Source organism: Corvus cornix, chromosome 6 (assembly GCF_000738735.6).
Source record: "Corvus cornix cornix isolate S_Up_H32 chromosome 6, ASM73873v5, whole genome shotgun sequence".
NCBI lineage: Eukaryota > Metazoa > Chordata > Aves > Passeriformes > Corvidae > Corvus > Corvus cornix.
In genome coordinates this window covers 18,191,768-18,214,580 of record NC_046336.1, presented here as the reverse complement: position 1 = coordinate 18,214,580, position 22,813 = coordinate 18,191,768, and the positions used below count along the sequence as shown (strand labels likewise).

The following is a 22,813-nucleotide window of genomic DNA, read 5'->3' as shown; positions in this document are numbered from 1 at the left end:
ACAAGGTGATGAGGAAGGAGAAATCACATTTAGCTTTCAAAAATATGGAATCAAGTTTGTTTCTGGTCTACTTGTAAAGGCATAAAGAAAGAACAGATTTGCCCCATCTGGACACCCTGAAGAACAACTGGAAATGAGAACTTTGGCAAAATAGTCTGTGTATAAACACAATAACAGCAACAACAACAACAGCAAAGGATTATCCTTGGTAGGAATCAAGCATTCTGTCAACTGGAAAGGCTTCTGTCAAATCAGAACAGCCTTTCAGTTTTTACTGCCTGGAAGCTGTTCTTGCAGAGGTCTTGTCTTTCATGCGACTGAACTTTCAGTTCTGCTTCATTACTCTGTGTTGGTATATTGCAAAATACCTAGCTGTAAACTTAGCCAACTTTTAATTTGCTGGAAGGTGTAAACAAATGTAGATTTTGTAAACAATTCTTTCTGGGAAGGCCTATTTATGGTTTGGACATACATGCCCATCACAGCCCCTCTGTTAGAGGTGACTAATTGATTTCGACAACAGTGAGCCAGAGAGGGGCTACTTAAGTAGGTCCTCTGACAGACCTGAGAGATTGCTAACATTGGCCACTACCCTCACTAAATGAGTGTAGGTGTGTACTGCCAGGCAAGTGAGAGGGACTTGGAGTGTAACTTCTTCCACTTGCACCACTATCTCCAGGAGAAGTTCTCTATCCATAACAGTCCATGGAAGCTGGTGTAAACCCACTGCACCTGAAGACACATGAAGTTGGCTAATACTGATTTTGCCTAATTTACCTGCAATGCCTGAGCATCCATCCATTTTCAAGGGCAACTTTAGAGATAAGGAAATGCTTCTTCTAGTGTGGCATTGAAAGACTCACTAATAAAACTACACCCAAGTCTATAAAAAGATGGCCTTCAGCCAACTTTCTCTAGACACAGTATTGTCCTTAGCCTTCTATCCCTTTCATCTGTTGTACTCCAATTTCTTAGCTATGTCAGCAGTCCATTTTAGGACTCAGGTGCTACCTGATAGTCTAAAAGCACCTTCTGTAAACAAATGACCAAACCCAAGGAAACTCAATCCTCAAAATAGCCAAAGTCAGAACTTCTTGTATCAGTGGCAGCAAGATGCAGTGGGGGAAACGAAAACTTTCTGAAAGAAGGTAATTAGCTGGAGCACCTCAGGTGCGGGTCAGCAAGACTTCAAGCAATCTGCATTCAAGATTAGGAAATATGGGAACTTGAAGTGACACTTTTCTAGGGTGTTGGAGGGCTAATAGACTGATTTTAAGTACTGAAGAGGGGTCTATAGAAACAGATTGACCAGACAGACTTCCTAATTCTGAAAGATCTTTTAAAATGAAAAGTTACAAGGAAAATGTGTTTTTAGTCAGCATCCTTTTACTTGGCCTGAGTGCTGGACAGTGGGTTATTTACATATCAAGTAATGTAATTTCTGACCGTATCCAGGTGAGGACCTTGACCGAGATCAAATCAGTCTGGCTATCCTATCTCTTGATTTTCCTCTGTGGTTTTCCCCCTCAAAGATTAATAACTGACAGTAACACATTACTTTGAAGTGCCTTATGTTTAAGAGCAGGGATGAATTTGTATCTTTACATCTTTGTGACACAGAAGCTCAGAAACTTCATCAAAAGGGGCTGAAAATTTATGGAGGACTAGATGGAAATTAAAACACAAGTAAGTGTTTTTTCGCTCACTAAGGGAAGACAAATGATTGTTTAATATCAAGTATTCCTAATACACTAAGAAAAGTTCTTGCAGCCTATCTCAAGACTGGCTGTATAATAAATCAAATTTGGAATACAAAATTAGGGGAATTAAAAATAGGATAAAAATGGGATTGAGCTATAGTTTTGAAATAATCAGTGTTAATTTCAAAGTAAATTTACAGAATTTATGAACAACCTGTCCTGAGCCTTTTCTGTGGTCACAGACAGAGAAGGAACGATGCGTCAATCTCACTGCCTCTGAATCCTCTGAGTCATGGTGGCAGGAACAGCATTTGGCATGAACCTGCATTCAGTAGGAGGTATCACCAGGAAAATACTTAACTAATTTCCTTCGTGCCCTTAAAAATAATATAGCTATAAAAATGAATGTAGAGACGGTTTTGAAATTTAAAATTATCCTAGTGTGCATACAGATTAAATGTTTGATATAGATAATCATTTCTGAATTAAAATGGGAAGATATTACTTGCTTTTTATAAAGGCACAAGGTTATTCAATAGCACATATGTTTTAATCTGATTCTGGGTCTCTACAGACAGTTTGGGATCAGTGATATAATTTTGCGACACTCCAGTGTCTACCCTGAAATACTCTTAAATGAACAGATTTCAGATGAGGATCACAATCCTTTGTTGCTCAAGGCTGCATATTTTGCTTCTTTAAAAAACCCAAACTAAAAAAAACAACCCAAATCCTGGAAATTAGAATACTGTAATGAGATTATGAGAGATGTTGGTCTCCAAAATTTTTAGGACTAGGTAGTTAGAAGATCCTGAAGAATCATTGAAAGCTATGACCAAATTGTAAGCGACAACTTTAAATCTTTTTTGGTTTTCATCTGATTCATAATAATCCACAAAACTGTAACACGCAAGAAGAAAGAAGATGATCACATCAGCCTGTAAGCATGAGCTTTGAATAGGGTCTGATTGCATCTATCATGTTGATGATTGTTCTGATTTAATACTTCAGGTTGTATTCTGTTTTTGAAGAACAGTGTTCTTCCATAAGAAAAATTTAAATTATAAAAATATAGTGTAGAAATAATTTACTGAGAAATGACGACTAAATATATTTGCTTTATAGGCACTATTCATCTACAGCATGTAAAATTGAAAACCCAAGTAAATTCTTCAAATATATTTAAATGTAGTTCAAATTGAATTAAGGTAATTCAATTGGTTGTTGCTATCACCAAATTGTTACTGATAATCTTAGGGGAAATACAGAAAAAACTATGTTGAAAATAAATGTAATATCTTAAGTATCTTAATCACAAATGTATGCATATTTTAGACAGATAAAAAGGGAAATACTTTGGGGGCAAAAGGTGCCCACCCTGTGTACTTTAGACTTTCTTAAATGTCTACATTAAACTCTGAGCCTCTTTGGTATATAATATTTGTTGGGCCAAATCCAGTAACTCTTTTGTATATTTAAAGAGTTCTTGATACATGCTATCATTTGTGATACTATGGTTTCTATCTGGATACACAAGCATAGTAATTGGATAAAAAGCTGAATATTTGCTAATTACTTAAGTACAACCTACTGTATTTCAATGCTGATTGTCCATCAAATGCCAACAAATTTTAGCTATATGAAAAGTTGGAAGACACTGAAAAGAGCACATTTTTAAAAAAATATAGTTTAAAATTAATTTACCTCATAACCTCATTTATTCACATATATTCCATATACAAATTTTGTACTCTGACTCACTGTAAACTTGTTATAATTTTGGAGAGAATACACTATATTCCTCATACCAGAGAGATGAATCTCATTAAATATGAAATTTAACTCTCTGAAATATGGGGTGGAAATGTGTAGGTTTATAATTGGAATAAACACTTAAAATGCTGTTAAAAACTTCTGTTCAAATAAAGTAGACAGGCAGAGCCAAATCTGCAAACACTGACAAGTCAGTAAGGGAGTTGCCTTGTTGCTAAAGCATGGCCTTGCCTTAGAAAGATTGTGTTCCAGAAATTATAGCTGCAATGAAACAGCATTATATGGTATTTTTTCTCTCTCTATTGTAAATTATTTTGTTTCCTTTCTAGAAACATGTACTTTAATCAATAGGAGAATTAACCAGACTACTGCAAATTATTCAGCACTGAAGGGAGATAAAATTTCACTGCTGCAGAGAGATTAATTTCTTTTCTAGGAAGTCATAAATGTCACATAAGTTGGGCCAGTCTCTAAACAGTCTAATCTTTGAAGGAGAGAGTTGAAATCTAGTTCCTGAATAGTGTAGTTATGTGCCTCTCTGCAGGGAATTTCATGAGCTGGGTGGTAAGGGTGCTAAAAGATGTGACTTTACTACAAGACCCATGGACATTGTTCCTCAAAGACACAAAATGTTACTGGTACCAAAAGAAAATTTAGAAAAAACCAGCATCCTACAAAATCAGACTTATAGGGTCAAATTCTTTTTTCTTCTCTACTTCAAAGGGAACCTACCAGTGAATTTCAGAGGAAAATACTACACTGTCTGCAGTCAGTTTGCAAGTAGATAGTCTTTCAATAGAAGTTCCTGAAAATGTATGACTGGATAACTGCAATCAAAAGAAAGTGGTGCTATGCTCATTCTTGCTAAGTTTATGTGCCCTTTCTTCTCTGCTCTGGCTGATGCCAAATGCCAAAGACCTCATAGAATATCAGTCTGTGATAGACAGCTACTGCTTCAAAAGTAGCTACTGCTACTTTTCTTTGGTTTTTTTCATTCACCTTTCATAAAAGCTCATTCTACATGAGACTAGACCAGACTGGTGGCCCAGAACTAAATCTAATACATCTAATAGATCTAATACGTCTAATACATCTAATACATCTACATTCCAGCACTTCAAAGATTGAAGCTTCAAAGCCATGCTCTCTGCTGCTGCAGTGCCAGAAATAGTAGGACAGTAGAATTTCAGTGCCATGGTAATACTTCTCTTTTATACTTATTGATTTATGTCCTTTTTAAGGCATTATGTAATTCTCTGAAATGAGGCAGCCTCATGCCAGACATAGGAACAGGGAATGAAGGGTCAAATGATATGCTGATACTGAGGTTAATAGGTAGCACCACAACACAGGTAAAAGAACCTGAGCAGGCTGTACACCAGCTTCTTCAGGTGCCAAAGAAAAATGAATTCCTAAATGAAAGATGAAGAGCTAAGGTTTTAGTTTATGTTTTCCAGTCTTCCCGAAGTCTCTCCATAGCTTCTCATAGCTAATCCTATTGTAATCAATGCTGCTGTGGTTTGCTTATTGTTAAAGCTAGTTCTTGAGCTCTGACAGTGCCACAGTTACACCTTTGCTTGCAGAAGAGAGATATTCAAAGCTTCTGATCCTGATTCTGATGCTGACCGGTTCTGTTACTTGAGAAAGACTCAGTGTCTTCTTTCACCACATCATTGAGGATGATGCAGTTTCCCATCATTAGCAATTCACTTTAGATGTAAATAGTAAATTATCAGTATTTGTTTTCCTCTGGAATCTCCATCTATAAATTTCTAGATCAGTAATGATTATGAAGCCTGTGCCAAAACTTCCATAAAATGAGGTTGCTTTTATTTTAGAAACTGCAAACTGTAATTAAGGGACTTGCTAAAAACATTGGAGAGCAGTGGAGAAGAAATTAGGAAAGCAGTTTCTTAACTGAGAGCCTTTAGTTGCAGGTTGTAATCACTGGTAATCCTTCTGCTGTTTGGAGTTCAGTGCTCTTTCTGAAGTAATAGTATTTAGTACAAATCCATGAAAAAATAATGTACTTAAACTATGTTTTCCAGAATCATGTGAACTGTGTTATGCAAACAAAGACTTATCCCTGCCATAAGAGCAGTAACAATTTAGTGACTTTTACTCCTTTGCCTTCAATAGAAAACAATACTATTCTGAGGTACCCTGATTTTTTAACAGTGCAATACTGTTGTAGGTGAATTTTTTTAACTCCAGAAGAAGGCAGGAGGGACTGAGCACTGACATGCTGGATGACAATCCAGCCAGCTCTGTATTATCATTTTTCATACAAACAGGCAGCCTTCTAATCAGAATTAGCTAATGATTTGAGAGAAATGAAATGAGGTTTAATGTAAAAAACCCAAACAACAAGGTAAATATTAGATACTGCTGTACAAAGCAAAGATGATGAGTGATTTAATACTTACTTAATTGATAATGAGATTAAGAGAAATACGTAAGAACCTACCTGTACAAGTTGGACAGATGCCGCATCCAGAACAGTCTGAAATCTTCTATATTTTTGCCCAATAATTATTGTTTAGACCATAACAGTTGTAAATAGAACATTAAACATATTCAGGACTTGATTGGACTTCTGTTTCTTGTTTTTTTCTCTCTTTCTCTTTCTTACCTTCTGTCTTCTCTCTTTCTTTCCCCCTTTCTTCCTTTCTTTCTATTGCTTTGTTTGTATCTTGTAACTAAGCACTGTGTGGTCTGGCAAGTGGCTAGGCAAGTAAACAGTGAGGTTCCTTCTCTTACTTTCAAGCCAAACCTAGCAGCTCCTGGTTTGAAGTTGAGGGCAACGTCATGTCTGCTAAGGCTGTTTACAGTCTCTTTCTTTCTTTCTTTCTTTTCTTTCTTTCTTTCTTTCTTTCTTTCTTTCTTTCTTTCTTTCTTTCTTTCTTTCTTTCTTTCTTTCTTTCTTTCTTTTTTCTTTTTTTTTTTTTTTTTTTTTTTTTATTTTTCCTGGGAGTTCACTTGCCAGGTAATGAGAGTCAGCTTTTAGGAAGTGGCTCAGTATAAATCTCTGGGTCCGTCGACTTACAAGGACTCAATTGGATTACCTGACGCACACAGGAGCATTAGATCTAAACCCCCATAGACTGATGTCGCTTTCAGCCCCTGGCCAATCCAGGGAGCAACAGCACAACCAAAGCAGAGACTGATGGTCTGAGGGGTGACTGTGTCTTTTCTGAGCAGCAAAATCCTTCAGACTCAATAAACAATGCAGATAAGATTTTGATGGGTCTATCTGGCAGGAAAATAAACCAACCCAAAACTGAAGGAAGGAAATGTGATCGTTTTTTAATATTGCCTAATCTGAAAATTTTTCGTTAATTATAGCAAAGTGTAGCTGTGCTCAGAGCAGGGCAGAGGGAGCTCTTGGGGTGCTGCAGGGCGACTGCGAGCTGGGTGTAAGTGAAGGGAAAAAAACCTTAGTAAAATAGAAGGAAGTTCTATTGGACTGATTCCAGTAAGCTCTTCACATTAGTTGTTCCTCCATTTTTCCCAGCTCTGTTTGTCTTTTTATTCTAGTTTTTCTCTAAGTCCACAAATCTGTATTTGTTTAATCTTTCTCCCTATATTTTGTCCCTGAGCAACAGGATTTGCAAATGCATTTACAATCCTTATGGCAATACCTCACAGATGACTGTAGTGTAGATTTCTCTCTTCATGTCAAAATGAAAATCTTGGACTTCTTTCATTGCCTAACTTCATGCAACTAAGTCATTCAAGTTCTATGTAGGAAAAAACCCAAACCAGCCTCCTATTTCCTTTTTTCTCTCTCAGTCACTGTGAATGTTGCCACTGTTGCCCCTAGCCCACACTCTGGACTTCGCATTCAGTTCAGTCTATCCACTGTATCTGAGTGGTGACATGTGCTTTTGAGGAAAATATACAAGCTATGGTCTTCTTTATTTGTCTTTAAAGAAAATTTATTCAGGTTTTCATCATCTCAATTGCTGTAAATCCCTCTCTTTTGACACTTGGAAATGCAATGTTTCTTTATGCAAAATGTCACAGAAGACATATCTTCTGCTGAATTCTCACACTGGGTTCATCACCCATCCTTTCATATCCTTCTCTGGTCCCTTTAGTTTATAGCAGCAAAATAAAACTATATTTTTATAAATTCCAGCTTGGTCCAGAAGTCATAAATCTGATCTGACAGGCAGTCTGACAGGACTGCAGGCAGGAATAAAACTAGATAGAGAGGTCTCACATCAGATGCCCCAAACAGAACATGCTGGAGTTGGCAAACCAACATTTATTGATAAACCTCACCAACTGTGCAAAAGAAACTACCTATTCCCTTCTCCCGTGATCATTGGACTAATACTGCTCTTCATTTTTTGAATTTGTGGATCCAAATACCAACAGACCAGCAAAAAGGCTGTTAATGAAAAAAGTAAAATCTGAGCATTGATGCAGCTCAGGAAGTATTTTGCTTGATTATCCAATGCAGTGACACTAGCAGGACAAAAGCAACACAAGTTTGTGGCTGCTCCTTCCCCAGGTAATGAGTGGGGAGGAGATAGGAAGTTATTTTTAGTGGTGCATTTGTAGCTACCAGATTGGATTTAAGTAGGTGTGTGTATAATGCTGTTTGTGGAGTTAACAGGGTGTGTGGCTTTTTGAATCATTTTGCTAGAAATAATGTGTTGTGTGAACATGCTCCTGTTAAATCAGGTAGAAATGCTGATTTGATTAACTGATCAAAGTTACTAAAGACTTCATGCTCTATTGCTTTAAGAAAAGACTCAATGATTCTTCTCATGAAAACTTGCAATTGCAAAACTGTGGTAGTTCTGTTGGCATAAGCAGCAGTTCCAGATTTGTGAGATCAAATTCTCACCTGTGATTCCTTCTTTATTCTAAATAGTCGTTGAAAACAGCCATTTTAGAAAATTACTCACAACCTACTGATTTGAACCAAAGCAGTGTTTCAGACTCATAAACCCAAAATATACAGTATGAGAGCTTCAGCTGAATTTCTTCTGTTCATCTATTGAATCCTCACTGTGTACAGGTGACATGTAGGTAATTGCAGCACAGTTTATGTAACTAGATCACTATGAAAGAAGGTTAACAAGATGAAAGACTATTTATCCCAGTGAAGGAACTGCTGGATGGAGGCTTAGGATCTCCCTTATGTTCCTTCCAGCTTTCTGAGAACCGGCAATGGCTAGAATCCAATTATTCTCTGACATTAATGCCTTTTTATCCCACAGAAGCTGAAGTGTGGGAAGCTCTTAAAAGTTTACATAAAGGTGAAGATTACTATTTACTTCTCAGCTGATGGTGGTACAAGCAAGCTGTCAAAAATACAAGCACAGCTCAGGCCTGGGGTTTCTGTTAAACAGAGAAGACTTACAGTACTTCCGTTAAGTTTTAACTAGTTTTAGTTTGGAGTCCCATGGACGGGATCATGAACTGCTTGAGCTGTCAGAGCTAAATGGAGATCACTTGAGCTTTCAGAAAAATCAGGGAATCTCCCTTTTTGCCTTGGATCTGCTCAAATTGTACAACAGGACCTAACCACTTCTGATAGTGAACTTCCATGCATCATCCCCATGTCCACTAGATGTGAAAATTCAAGTTTTATTTCCATCATGGTTTCTAAGCAGATTGGAATTTGTCCAGTCATCTATATTTAGCTTAGCAACGTAATACAGAGATGTGAGTCTACGCTCTTGTTCTGGTCTTTGCTGTCAGGGATGTTTCACAGCAGTGTCTTTGGGGGAATTACCTCTGATTTGTGTAACCCTAAGCTCAGTTAAAAAAAAAAAAAAAAAAAAAAAAAAGACAAGAGGCCAGTATCTGAACAGCCTGTTTCCCTTTAAGAAATAATTCTTAAGATAATTAAAAATACCACTAAACTGGGAGTGGAGGTGTATTGGAGTTTGTTTCTAAGTTTGTGTTTGAAGAGTGTAGGAAGGCAGCATAATTCTTATTGCCACACTGTTCTATAAGAACAAAGCTGGCAAAGTCTGGCTCAAACCTCTGGGGGTTTCTAAATCTTTGGAAAGTTCTATGAATGGATGAGACCCAATTAAAATACCACTTTCAGTTCAGTGTGTTTAATTTTCTTTTGCTTCTTACACAGCTTTTGAGATGTAATGTGAGGCAAGAAAACATTGAACAAGTAACTCATGTTTGTGATGCCTGATTACAGCTCTGCTGATCCCAGCAGTAATTCAACGGGAGGCCAGTATTCCTATGATACATCCTCCAATGCATCCATCCAAGATACAAGAAGAGAGGCTGTGAAGTGATTACTATTTAATGCCAAATGCTCTCAGACTGTAATGGAACCACTTTCTAAATTATAAAAGTTCAGGCCATTAATCTGAGGAAAGAAAGACTGAAACTTTAAAGGTTTCAGGGGTATGGTGATGGAATTCCATGTATATTCTCCATGTATAGTTTCACAAAAAGTAGACATTTTACCCAGCAAGGACATGGATGCTGGTTGGAAGGGGGAAAAACAATCATCTTTTTCTCTCTTGGAATAGAGATTTTGTATTAGTTATGCTCTTTGTCACCACAATGAAACCTGTGTAGATTAACATATACTTGTGTATATTAGATTAACACTTATAGAGTGAAAATAGCTTTTCTTTACAACAGCTGAATGTATCTCCATTTCAAAATGCTAGAATGGGTGTGTGTAAGTTGTCACAGGGTACTATTCCATAAGCCAAAGATGTGTGCAGGCACCAAACTAGCATAAAGAGGTACAGTTTCACCCACAGGGGATCATTTGCTATTGAAGTTATCCTCCTTATTCTGCCTAATGTGGTTCACTGAGTGCTAAGTAAGGTATTGTGCAATTTAGAAATAACACACACTCTTAAATATCTTCAAAATGCTTTGGTAAAATCATAAGAGTTACCAAGTCAAAAGAGATAAGACTAAGTTGTCTGTATTACTCCTCTACTGCCATTTAGCTCACCGTCACTTGTTTTTCAAAGCTACTTTCTGAAGTTATCAGGTTTTGTGTTGGAATCATTATATGGAATGGTAAATTCAACTAGCATTTAGACAGGATGTAACATAATTGGTGTTGGCCAATTTAATTTTCCAGCTCTTTTCAGAGATAATGTATGATATGTTAACTAACCTAGAAGGGCTGTTTGCATTTAGGAGTTGAAATTAAAAACTTTCACAAGAATTGGTGCATTCCTGGGAAATCTTTTTTTTTAAGCAGAAGGGCAAGGTCGGGGATGAAGAACACTGAATGCTGGTTGGAGAGACCGTTACTGAAAGCTTGCCTTCAGTATCCCCTGTGCCAGAGTCATCAGTGGTGTTGTTCTGTGTAAGGTCACTAAAATTTGGTCAACTTTGGATGGTCTCATGTAGCAGAAATCATGAAGAGAGGATGGCACAGGAGCTTTTCCAATTATGATCACTTTATAATAACAAGGGAGAAAAAGCTGATATAAAATTCCCTATGGCTTTGTTCTGAATCCTGAAAATGTCCTTTGCTCTGGAATTATTCTTAGAAAGCCAAATACTAAGCTTTCATTGATAAGGGTGCAGGAAGGGCTGTCAATATGTAATTTAGAAAGGTAATGCCAAACCCCAAAAACTTTTCTCGCATTTGCCTATGAAAAATTTCTATTGAATAGTAGTATAAATAAAGAACACCCTATGCTGTGTTAATATCAGTGTGTAGAAATATGAGGTATGTGACCCCCATAAACACTGCTTTCTAACAGTTAAACTACATGTCCCTCCACAAACAATTTCTAGTTGGCTATGTCCAGTGATTGCACATACTTTGCTGCCTATTTACTTAGTGTAAAAATTAATATAAATTGGCTGTGCATGGAATTATGGCAGCTCAGGAAGAACTTTTCAGGAACAACAAAGAAGGGGTTAATAGTATTAATGATATTTGAGAGAACAAAGTTTCTTGACTAGATGTGCAGAAACGTCTGAGCTTCAGCATCTGTTAGCCCTGAGCATGGCCCCATCTTCCCGCTCCCATCTGTAACCTGTCGCATGGTGCCCCACGGTGGCTGCTTGCCTCCTGTTACATTTGCTCAAGCCAGTAAGTGCTCCATTCAGTTTGGTTACTACTAAACAAAAATATTTGCCCCAGTTCATCGTTATTTGCTAATAGTCAGAATTCAAGTGTATAACTGCATTTTGCAACTCCTGTCTGTTTCTAGTTGCATTTAAAGAGGGAATACAAGTCCCTCTACCTGGTTACATGGAGTTGATTTCATAATGCTTTGCAAGACATAATTAATTTAAAAAATCTAGCTGTTACAATGTTTCTTTCATTAGATTATTTTCATTATTAAAATAATTTTAACATCAGCTGTATTCATCAACAATTAGTATGTGTGATTTTTCTTTGTACACCTTTCTAGGCTGTAATATGTCTATTAAATTGGGGTTTGCTAGCAAATTTCCATTTCGCTTTCTTATGTGAAATGCAGCTTCGTTGCCACAAGCAATGGTGAAAAAAATGTTTCAGAAAGATATTATTACCAAAATGCTTTTTTTAATTTCTATTTGTATTACTTCTGGAATTTTCTGAAAACTTTCATAGTCTGTACTGTCTTTCCACATATATCTGTCTTCCTTAACAAACAATATTTATCAATGTGTTTTCACAAGAGGATATGGATGTTGATCCTGGCTGTGGCTTCTCAAGCCCTAGCTTGGATAAACTGGACCCCCTGAGTACCCACAATTCCTATTGATCTCTTCTTGATGAGGCGGTGCTTTCAAACACCTTCCCTTTGACTGAGAGGACTGATGAAAAAACTGCTTGTGCTCCAGAGTCCCTTAATGCTGCTCCCAGGGCTCTGTAATGCCTCTCCATACTCCTCAGATGGTTCCTAGCTGTACCAGAGATGCCCACATGAAATTCAGCAGCAGGTAACAGCCAGTGGACAGTGCAAGGCTTGGCAGTCTCCCAGCGACATTCCTGGGAAGCAGCACAGCTCTCAAGAGAGCGTGTCAAGGCAGCAACGAGTGCCTCGGTGCCTCCAGAAGAGAGTCACCTACTGCTGCCACCCATCACTTTTCTTAGCAGCACTGCTTGTTGTCCAGGGAGCAGAGGGGCTGCCTCTCCCAGCTCCAGCACCTCTCCTGATGTGACAAGGTCTTTCCTCCTCAGTCTGCAGAGCACTGAAGCGGTTCTGCAAGGGCACATGGACAAGGATATCTTGTTTCTATTTGCAGCTTGTCTAAAAGCGACTGTGGGCATAATCAGGCATTTACTTGACAAACAGCTATTGTGATTTAAGCTACCTTGTGTCTGTTCACTGCAGTCCCACTCAGCTGAGCTACTATGTGTATTATGCTAATCCATTTTGGTGCAAAAATAAATCACTGTTCTTTACTATGGATGCTTTGTGAACAAAAATGACTACTCCTATCTTTTGACCTGTTATTTTATTTTATAGAATCTCATTTTTGACATTTTGATTTTTGTACATCAAAATTTGTGTCAGACATTCAGATCTATTTCCTTGTCTCCAAAGATATCAGTCTGAATTTTTTGCTTTTTAGTTTATAGACATCAATATGCTAAAGCTTTATTTACTACCCCGAGTATGGTAATTGACAAGTTAACGAAAATATTAAAAAAGACAAAACTACATTTTTGATGTAATTTCATGACTGTTGAATCCAAAAAATTTAATATTCATAAACCTACTTGTATACCAGTGCATGGGAGTGAGAAAGTTTGCAGTATTTTGACATAATCCAGATTTTACTGACACTTTTAAATCCAAATATTTATTAAACACTCAACAACTGCTTATTTTAAAGCAGCAGTCTAAATCCAAGACTACTGCTACATAAACACTGAAACTGAGGAGGTAAGAGAATGATTAACAATTACATGTAGGCAGAGGTTGATTTTCATGCTCCAGATTGTTCATTAATTTTGGACTTGTTTTGAAATTATACATACAATCAAAGAAACTTTTGTCCTTACTTGAAGAGTTACTATTTCAGTGTCTTGCAAATTTTGTGTAATGTACAGGAATTTTATAGCTTATCTATCATATTTATTTTTAAAGCAGTTATACTGGTGAACAGCAAATTTATGGTATGAAATTCTTCCTTTCAGAGTTTTCCTTTATAAAACCTTTACATATTTTCCAGCCTCTACTATGCTTTGCAACAACACCAATCTGATCTTTTTGTATAATTTCTGCATCATTATTTGTGTTGCTTATCAGCTTTACATTCAAGATGGCACTAGATGCTGATTGTATACAAGGTTGTAAGGACTAGTTTTAAAAAGTCACTTAGAAATACATCTCTTGTTAAAAGCATTAACTTAGTAAACTATAAAATCTTAAGGAGAATTTGATTATACCTTAAAGGAAAAAAGAAATGTGACAAACCTGGATCCTCAGCAAAACACCATATTATACTTTAAAGGGACTGTTGTTCTTCACTTGCAAATCTCAATGCAAATTTACATCAGATGGGATGATCAGGTACAATCACTCTCCCAAAAGCATTAGGAGCAGCATCAGTGCTGTAAGTCCATGGGACTTGTTGCAAATAACTGAACTGGCTGAACATGATGCCACCCCACCTGTTTCTTACTGTGCAGAGAACAGAGGTTAACACTGGAAATCTATGTGCCAACAGAACTAAACATCTGAAGGTGTCATGACCTGCATCAGCCCAAATCAGCAGGCTGTTTTAATCACCTGGCCAAGATGAATTTGACCCATCCAGATGAAGTTTTGCCTGCAGTGTATTTTGGGCATTTATATTGCCCCTTCTGAGCTTTGCTGATGGCATATGTAAACACAAGGGAATGCAATATCTGGCTCTGATCTAACACATTGCAATAAGAAAAAGCCTCGGAGCTAAAAGCTGGTTAATTCTGTTTGGGGGCTGTCCCACGGAAATGATCAGAGGTAATGTGGGAAGTGTCTCTTAGAAACACAAAGCCCAGAGGCACCTAAGGAGGACTAGTGGCAGAGTCTGAGCAATAGCTTTTGTTTTGTTGGGGGTTTTTTTGTGTAGATACAAATGAGGCATCATATATCTGTCTGTGGAAATCTGTAAAAGAACCACTTTAACATATGGAAAGAAATTGCCTAAATTAAGTGACTATTTTAAGGGCAGCATGCAGAGGTCTCACTAAAATGGGCATATGAATAGTATATGGGACAGAGTTATGGAGGTCAAGCTTTTAACACCAAGATAGTGGGCAAAACAGGAATATTCTAAAGCACTACCTTTAGCATGTAGAAGGCTATGCTTATTAGAGAGGGATAAAAGCTGTTATCAACAAAAAACTTGATGGAATCTTTGGCATCTTCAAAAATGTGACAGAGGCCGCATGTTTGACAGTGAATAAAATGCGAAATGTCCATTTTCACAGTACCCTGTGCCTAACTGGCAGATTTTACGTATTTTTAAATACTGCTCATAGGGCCTTTTTTTGTAGTAAAATATACAAAGGTTTGCTGCAGGGTGCTGAGTGGCCTCCCTTTGTCTCTAAGCAGGGACATTCCTAAGGAAAAAGGAAAGGGGGGAAAAAAAGAACAACAAAAAAAGACGATATACAAAGGAAAATATTTAAAGTCTAAGGAGAGAGTACTCATGTCATATGCCAGGAACCAAGGGCAATAGTAATGAAAACCTCAAAATCCTATAAAGAGGTACTAAAGATTTAGAGGAAAAACAACACCAAAACTGACATAGGACAATAAAATGTTACACCGCTCCAGATGCCCAATAATGAAAGCACTGCCATGCCAGGCATGCAGCGGGAAGTCTGGAGCTGCCAAGGCCGTGAAAGATGTCTGGGAGCAGCACCGATGCCAGGGTGCGACGGAGGGTGCCAGCGCACCGGCAGAGAGCGCCAAGGCAAAGGCCTTAAAACATGCAAATATTTCATGAAAGCCCCAGCAGAAAAGAGCTCTGGCTACCGGCGTAATCCAGGAAAGGAATTGCTCCAGGGGAAAGGGCGCGGAGGAGGCAGAGAGAAGCTGGTTCCGAGCAGGGATGCGCGGGCCCCGGGCAGCCGGAGCGCCGCAGGCCCAGCAGGACACGGTGGGAGCCGGGCGGGCCGGGCGGTGCGGACCGGGGGCGGTGGGGACCGGGCGGGCCGGGGGCCGTGGGAGACGGCGGGAGCCCGGCCCCGGGGCAGGCGGGCGGCGGAGCGGGGCAGCGCCGAGCCGGGCGGGGCGGGGCGGGGCGAGCGCAGGGGGCGGTGCAGCCGCAGCCGCAGCCGCGGCGGGCGGAGCGCGGTGCGTGTGCGCGGCCCGGCTCTGGCTCATTACTCAGCGGCCGAGGCCGGAGGCGGTGGTCGGTGAGCGGGGCTGGGGTCGCGGCCCCCGGGAGCGGCGGGGGGCGGAGGGGAGCGGGGCGGCGGCGCGGTCCCGGGGCGGGCGGCCGGGCGAGAGAGAGCGGCCGCGCCGCGGGGCCCGGGCGCGGGGCCGGGCCGGGCGGTTTTGTTTACGTTTCGACGGGCGGGAAGGGAGCCGGGGCCGGCTGTGCCCTTGCCCGGGGCCGGGCGGCGGTGCGGGGCCCTCCCGGCCGGTGACCTTCCGTGCCTGCTCGAGGCCGGGGGGGTCGGGAGAGGTGCGGGTGGATAATGGCGGGGTCCTCTTTGTTGGTGTGGCAGGAGGGGCAGGAGGCTCGGCGCGGGGCTCCTCCTCCTCCCGGGAGCGGGGGCACCCGGGCAGGCCGGGCTGGCCGCTCCGTCTTCGGGGAAGGAGCGTTATAGGGCGGGGTGGTGGGAATGCAGCCCTCCGTGGGCAACTACCTTGCTCTCAAAAATGCCTTTTAAAGCAAAAAATACTTCTCTGGGATAATGTAACTGCTCTAGATACAGGGGCTGGGGGTGACCAGCAGTGTCTTTGATTCTTTTGCCTTTTAATTCTTAAATTTCTTGCAAACGGAGTGAGCTGTCTCTGTGCAGAATTTCTTTTGCTTTTGGTTTCTGTGTTGTTACATCCAGCTTTCCTTCCAAAGCCCGTTTCTTTATGCTTTTCTGCTTGGAGCAATTCCATCAGTGAAGTTTGACCTGAGCTCCTTTAATAACCTACAAAAACAAATCCCACTTGATTATTTATTCCACTCCCCAGCTACAATAATGGTTTTGCACGTATGGCGTGGTTTTGAATCTCACTGTTGTACAGAACAGGCTTGCTGAAGGCTTTCAGGCAATCAACAAATCCTACACGCTTTGGCCTATCTGATAATATAAACACAAAGGGTGTTTTGCTTGTTCGGGGTGGAAAGTATTACTTGCCCTAAGGCATGTGCATGTGAAATTGAGCAACCTTCCTCATTGCAGCTGGGTTTTACTTACAGGTGTGGAGACTTAACCAGTGATGGTCTTGCAGGTCATGTGAGACCTGGTCTCAGTTCTAGAGATGCCAACAAATGCACTTCCAGGGCAGAATAGTAACTGACATGCCTCTCTGTATGCCTGTGGGTATATCAGTGTATTAGATAACTTGGAAATGGCTTAAAGTGTAACATGAAATTAATCTGGGCCAAGCTTATTTAAGGGTGCTGTCAAAGTGGTTTCACTGACTTGAGTGTTCCTTGTATATAATGAAGGGAAGCTCTTGATTCTTCTGATATTAGCTAATAAAAATGTTGAATTTAAAATAGTCCCCTGCTTTGATCTTGGTCTCTAGGCACAGCCATCCCCCTTTTTTGCCCCAGTTGCTTCACAGATGTGTAACACAGGCTAGTTTGACAGTAGGATGCATAACATGTGATGCCAGGACAGGGACCAGGCACATTGCAGGCTGCCTGCAGGTCTTGATGGTTTTCAAGGCCAGCTGGGTAAAAGTGTGGTAGGTAAAGAGACAGAAGTATCTACTGAACCAAAAGTAGTTCAGAGTTGCAGAGGCTGTACAAAGTTGTATTCTGAAACAGGAATTTTAATGAAGTCTTCCACTGCAAAAGCTCCCAAGGATTTTGGACCACTGGCTTGTGGAAGCATTCAGAGTAATCTTGTGGGCTACTGTATACTTCATGGAGACTTCTAAATCAGAAATATTAGTAAGGTGATCTAAGAGGGTTCCAGGTCCTGTAGTTTTTGGACTGCACGTTCTAGGCAGAAACAGAGTTGGCTTTTGTGGGTGGTTTTTGTATTTTTACTTTTAGCCCTGCTCTTGAGGGACCAAGGCTTTTTTGATGGCTTTATAGCTGTGCAGGTGTAACCTTCTTTGCAAATGCTTTAGGTAGAACTGTTATGCAGGTATTATAATAATAATGAATAAATGTTTCAATAAAAATGAATAAATGTTTCAAGATGGTAACAACTGAATTTATTTCCTGCTCGTTATTTACCTGAAATGAATTAGTGTGTTTATTTCATGTATTATTTATTTTTTTAATTAGTATTTGATATTATAATGCTACCTGGCTATTTACTGTATATGTGTTTTGGTTTCTTTTTCATCCTTCCTCAGCTTCCTAAATTATTTGGATGCTTATGGTTTAAAAGATGCATGGGAAGTACATGTTTAGCTCCTTATTTCTGAAGATTGGTCCAGCATTCTGGACAAATACAAATGTCCTTCTTAATAGTCTCCTGAAATGTATGCTGTGCTATTTCTTAACCTTCCTTTCCCACCATTCCAATCCCTCCCCTTGGCAAAAAAAGTGCTCTGTGTGTATACAGTTTTACTGTATTTGTTATTTTCAATATATATAATGTTTCACTTTGGAAATTAGACCAGTCTTGTTTAGAGCCTGTTTTTTTAATACAGGCTAAATGTATTTTATTGCTGTAACTGCTGCCTTTAAAAAAAACCCTCTTAGTTTAGTTCAAAACCTACAGAAACAGGCTTCCATTTATGTTACTGAAAGATCTCTTGGCATTTGAAAGCTCTTTAAAAATCCAGTTGAGGCTACTTATGTTGCTTGCCTGTTGTGAAATTCACAGTTTTGCCATGGATTCTGAAATATTTTTTTAAGGTATCCTTGTGTGTGAAGAGATAATGCTCTTGGTGTACCAAGTGTGTAATTAATAGCTACACATTTCTCCTTAACTTTAAATGATTTTTTTCTATTAAGTTATTAAAGACTAATTCTTGATTCTTTTTCTGTCCAAATTGATTGCCTGTAAGCTTGATACTAAAATTGTTGTTGCCCATACTGTCATTTTTATTGTTGGATAAATGCTGCTTGATATGTGAACAGATGGGATGCTTATTAATCATTCTTAGTTGAATATTGCAGACTAATGGTGAAATGGGGACTGACAGAAAAATACACTTCGGCTCAATGGTCAATTGTGTTGCAAACAAAGCAAATACTGTATACAAGCTCATTTGTGTGTACACTTTAAAATAAACCAAAAGGGCAAACATTGATTCTGCAGTGCTACTGGACATGCCTGTTTGCTGTAATTACTGGTTTTTGAGTATTAAAGAAAAAAAAAGAGACAAGCACACAACTCTGACAACATTCCATTACTTTATTGATGCTATACCAAGGTTTTTTTGATTTTTTTATATCTATCTCTTAAAAAGAGTATTTATTCTTTTAACTATGAAATATGGCTGAAGTGTGTGTTCCCATCATTGTAATCTGTGTCCATTCAAACATTTACCTTTCCCCTTATCTGCTGAAGAAAAGCTGAAATGCCTCAAGTCTGGTGTTTTGATTTTTGTGAAATAAGAATGATGAACAGTGCGTATCCTGTTTCTCACTGGGCTCTCAGAGTCATGGAAATGCCCGGGTTTATAAAGTGAAACTGATTCTTCAGCTGTTGGTTGCTGGCAGAAGAGGAGCTGGGGCTTCTGCTGAGCAGGAGTCAGCCCTGTGCCCCTGAAGGGTAATTAATTACCGACTGGGCTGTGTTAGGAAGGGCCTGACCGGCAGGTGCTGGGAAGGAGCTGTTCCCATCTGTGAAGTTCCCCTGCAGAGCTGCTCAGATCACACACACCTGCACTGTGTGAGGGACAAACGGGGAATCCAGCCCTGGGTTCCACAGGTGGGTGGGGGCTCAAGCACCTGAGCATGCACAAAGAACTGGGTTTGCAACTTGAGGAAGAGCAGGCTGTGGGAGAACATAATTGCTGCATTTAACCAGCTTTAAGCAAGGGGTTATAGAGGTGATGGAGCCACTTGCCCCTCTGAATGAGTCAATGGCTGCAATACACAAAAATGGAAATTTCAATAGGTCAGGAAATTTCATAAGGGAATGAATGTCTTGGTGTAGCAGTCTGTCCCTCTCTTGTATCAAGAGCCCAGAGGGGCCATGGAATCGTCATCCTAGAGACTTTCGACTTGACAAGGTCCAGAGAAGCCTGAGAGGAATACAAATTTGAAGTTCTACTTGTTTTGAGCAGGTAGATGATCTCCAGAGGTTGCTTTCAAGCCATATTATAGTTCTACTGTTTATAGATTTTAAAACTTCTGTTTTCCAAGTAACTTGAGGAAGTTGGCAAAACAAAGGCACAGTGATTTAAGTAAACCAGGTTGCTCAGAACTGTGTTAGAAGTTGTGAAGGGAAAAGTAATGAGATGTGATAAGCATCTTCGTTTGAGTCTGCCAGTGGCAATATTGATTTTGCTGCCCTGCATTGAACTTTCCAGCTGACTAGGCCAGAAGTGCTTGCAGGCTAGCATAAAGGTCAGGAAAAAAAAGGGTTATGGTATCTGTCATGCCTGTGATAAACAGAAACCCATCTCCAAAGAAACAGCTGGCAGTCAGCAGCCTGGTAGCCCACTGAAGTTAGTCCAGGTCTTGCTTTCTGTATTGGAGGAACATGTTGGTGGCAGCTGCTGCTGCAGGGCTTTGATCTGCTGGATGGGTGATGGTTCCTTAGCTGGAGTGTGGTTATTTATCCTGGCAAGTGGCTTCATGGTGCAAACCAGCTCCGAGTTCCAGTTGGTCACAGTAGCAGTGCATGACTGCAGAGGAGTGTTAGGACAAATGGCAGCTGGGAGAAGGAAAAAGGGCTTTGGCAGATGCATAAATCTCTCTTTAATGCTTGTGCTGCCTTGAGAAGATGTTGTCCTGCACCTCATTTGTTTCTACAAGTTTTTACGTATTCGTTTATTTAGTAAAACCAACCAGAGATCTTAGTGATAAGTGAGGTGAGCAGTACAGACAGTTACAACCCAGAGTGAGTGTTTTGTATCTTAACAAAGCAGCTGTCCTGGTATGAATCTGTAGGTGTTTTAATGTATGAATACAGCTGCTCATATGTGACTCTTGAGAGAACTGTGTAGGAAATCTGGTGTTAGGGATGGCACATCCTTGAGAATCCTCAATGTATTCTTTAGTAGCTTTAGCACCTAAGATGATGTTGGAGTAAGTACGAGTCACAATGCGTACTTGCAGTACCATGGGTGTAAAAGTACATAGTTTTGAAGATGTAATCCTAATGTTACATTTTACTATGGAAACAGTAAAAGTGAATGCCATGGTTGATGTGCCAACCAGCATAAATCTTGGTAAATTCTGGATTATTGTGTTTTGGATGATGACAAACATCCTGGCCACCTTAAGGAATCATAACCTAAATCATAACCTAAAAAGGTTTATTAGAAAGGTGTAGGCTAGGTTCACTTGTTTCATTTCATGCCAAAAAGTGAATGCTTGGGAGACACACAGTAATAGGGAGCTCCTTGTGCGTGGCAGTGGCTCATTTAATGAGTAGCAAAGCCTTCCAGCAGTGGTTGACTTTTATTTGCACAGTTCCAGCAGTGGAAAACTCATCTTTGTTGAACAACAGACAGGGTTTCTCTTGCTGCTTTCAAAAAAGCATTGCAAGGTTCTTGTACCACTTAAATATCAAGATGGTGGAAGAAAAAAGACGGTTCAGTTTATAACAGGATTATATTGGACATAAAAAGGTTTTGTTAATAGCATGGCATTGTGGGAAAATCATAAAGCCTTGATGTGACGAGGGCTACTTTATTCTCCCCCTATTTTAGTTTATATGAAATTGTTTTTTAGTTTTCTTCAGAAGATTTCTCATCACAACTCTTTGTATGCATATCCAGCAGTGCTAGTGTACAGTGCACAGCAGTGCTTCTGAAGGGTAGTATTCTTATTCAAAGAATGGGAATTCTCAAACTCTTCCTATTTTCGGGAACGTCTGTCATATGTTATGGAATATCCCTGTTGTTAATTTGGGTCAGCTGGCCTGGTTGTGTCCCCTCCCAGGATCTTGCCCACTCCTGCCCCTTGATGGGGGCAGTGTTGGAGAGACAGCGCTGATGCTGTGCCAGCTCTGCTCAGTAATAGCCAAAACCCTGGTGTGCTGTCAGCCCCTTTCTAGCTCCCAGGGCAAAGCCCAGCACTGTGAGAGCTGCTGTGGGAAAATGAGCTCCAGCTCAGCCAGACCCAGTACAATCTGCTATCTCAGAGGTGTTCCCATCATTCCTGATCAGCCCAGCCTTGGCCAGCAGCATGTCTGTCTTGGAGCCAGCTGATGTTGGCTCCGCTGGACACGGAGGGAGCTTCTGGCAGCTTCTCCCAGAAGTCACCCCTGTACTTCCCCCGCTACCAGGACCCAGCCATGCAAACCCCATACAGTAGGGCAGAGCATCAGGCACTACTGAGGTCTAAGAGAAATGGGGCAATAGAACAGGCTATTGCTATTAGTAATTATTGGTGTAGTTTCCTACAAACTACCTAGAAAGTAGTTGCTTTATTTTGAAATGTGTTGCCTTCCTTCCCACCCCACTCCCAAAAAATAATTGTGCAAAGTATTGTATTGTGTTACAATAGGTATCTCTGAAGGAACTCTTAGTGCTGAAGTTGTCATGTGTTGGGAGTTTTTTGTTGCATTCTCAAGCTTTTATTACAGAAGTATTTTATGCCAAATACTTTAGACAGGATTTCATAGCACATTAATCTGCTTGTATTTCACAGATAAATGCATGAATTAACAAAAGTAGCACATTCATAATTGGATTCTAAGTTTTTGTAGCTGGGATTTAAAGTTAAAAGTAATGTAGTTTTAAAATGTTCTGAAAACTTTTTTCCCAGCTGTTATGCAACTCCTTCCTTCCTCTAATGTTCTATAGCTATTGTCCTCTTGATCACTGATATTTAATTACTATTTTAGGTCACTTGGTATCTTTTGTTTGCTGTTGTCCTTTAAAACAATTAGAGAACCATTTGATTTGTTTCTTTTACTGAAACAATTAGCTTGTATATGCTTTGCCTTCCCCTGCAAGAAGAGGTTGAAGAACAAGCATTTCCCATTATGGAATGGGATTTTGCTTCTAAACTTACATGGATCTCATTGAAGCACTCTGAGTCGTATTTACTGGTTTACATTGCTGATGGTTTGCCTGTTTGTTGCTTTGCCAGTGGTCATTGGATGGGCAGAGAGCTACCATAGGCAAACA

The 22,813-nt window shown here is 39.9% G+C and overlaps 2 protein-coding genes across 10 annotated transcripts in view; one reads left to right on the top strand and one right to left on the bottom strand.

Annotated features, from left to right (window-relative positions):
* The window catches only part of FRMPD2 (FERM and PDZ domain containing 2), a 71,474-nt gene extending 65,104 nt beyond the window's left edge, over nucleotides 1-6,370 (bottom strand). For 4 of the 6 annotated variants that reach the window (XM_019292250.3, XM_020583835.2, XM_020583834.2 and 1 more), the window contains exon 1: nucleotides 5,941-6,369. The gene's annotated coding sequence lies outside the window, so the exon portion shown is untranslated. Of the gene's footprint in view, nucleotides 1-5,940 lie in introns of all 6 variants that reach the window. The other 2 variants (XM_020583837.2, XM_020583836.2) reach the window with 2 other exon arrangements.
* MAPK8 (mitogen-activated protein kinase 8) overlaps nucleotides 1-22,813 on the top strand; it is a 178,433-nt gene that overhangs the window by 122,284 nt on the left and 33,336 nt on the right. For 3 of the 4 annotated variants that reach the window (XM_039553658.1, XM_039553660.1, XM_039553659.1), the window contains exon 1: nucleotides 15,691-15,786. The exons of the other annotated variant lie outside the window; for it this stretch is intronic. The gene's annotated coding sequence lies outside the window, so the exon portion shown is untranslated. Of the gene's footprint in view, nucleotides 1-15,690; nucleotides 15,787-22,813 lie in introns of those variants that run through there. 4 annotated transcript variants of the gene reach the window in all.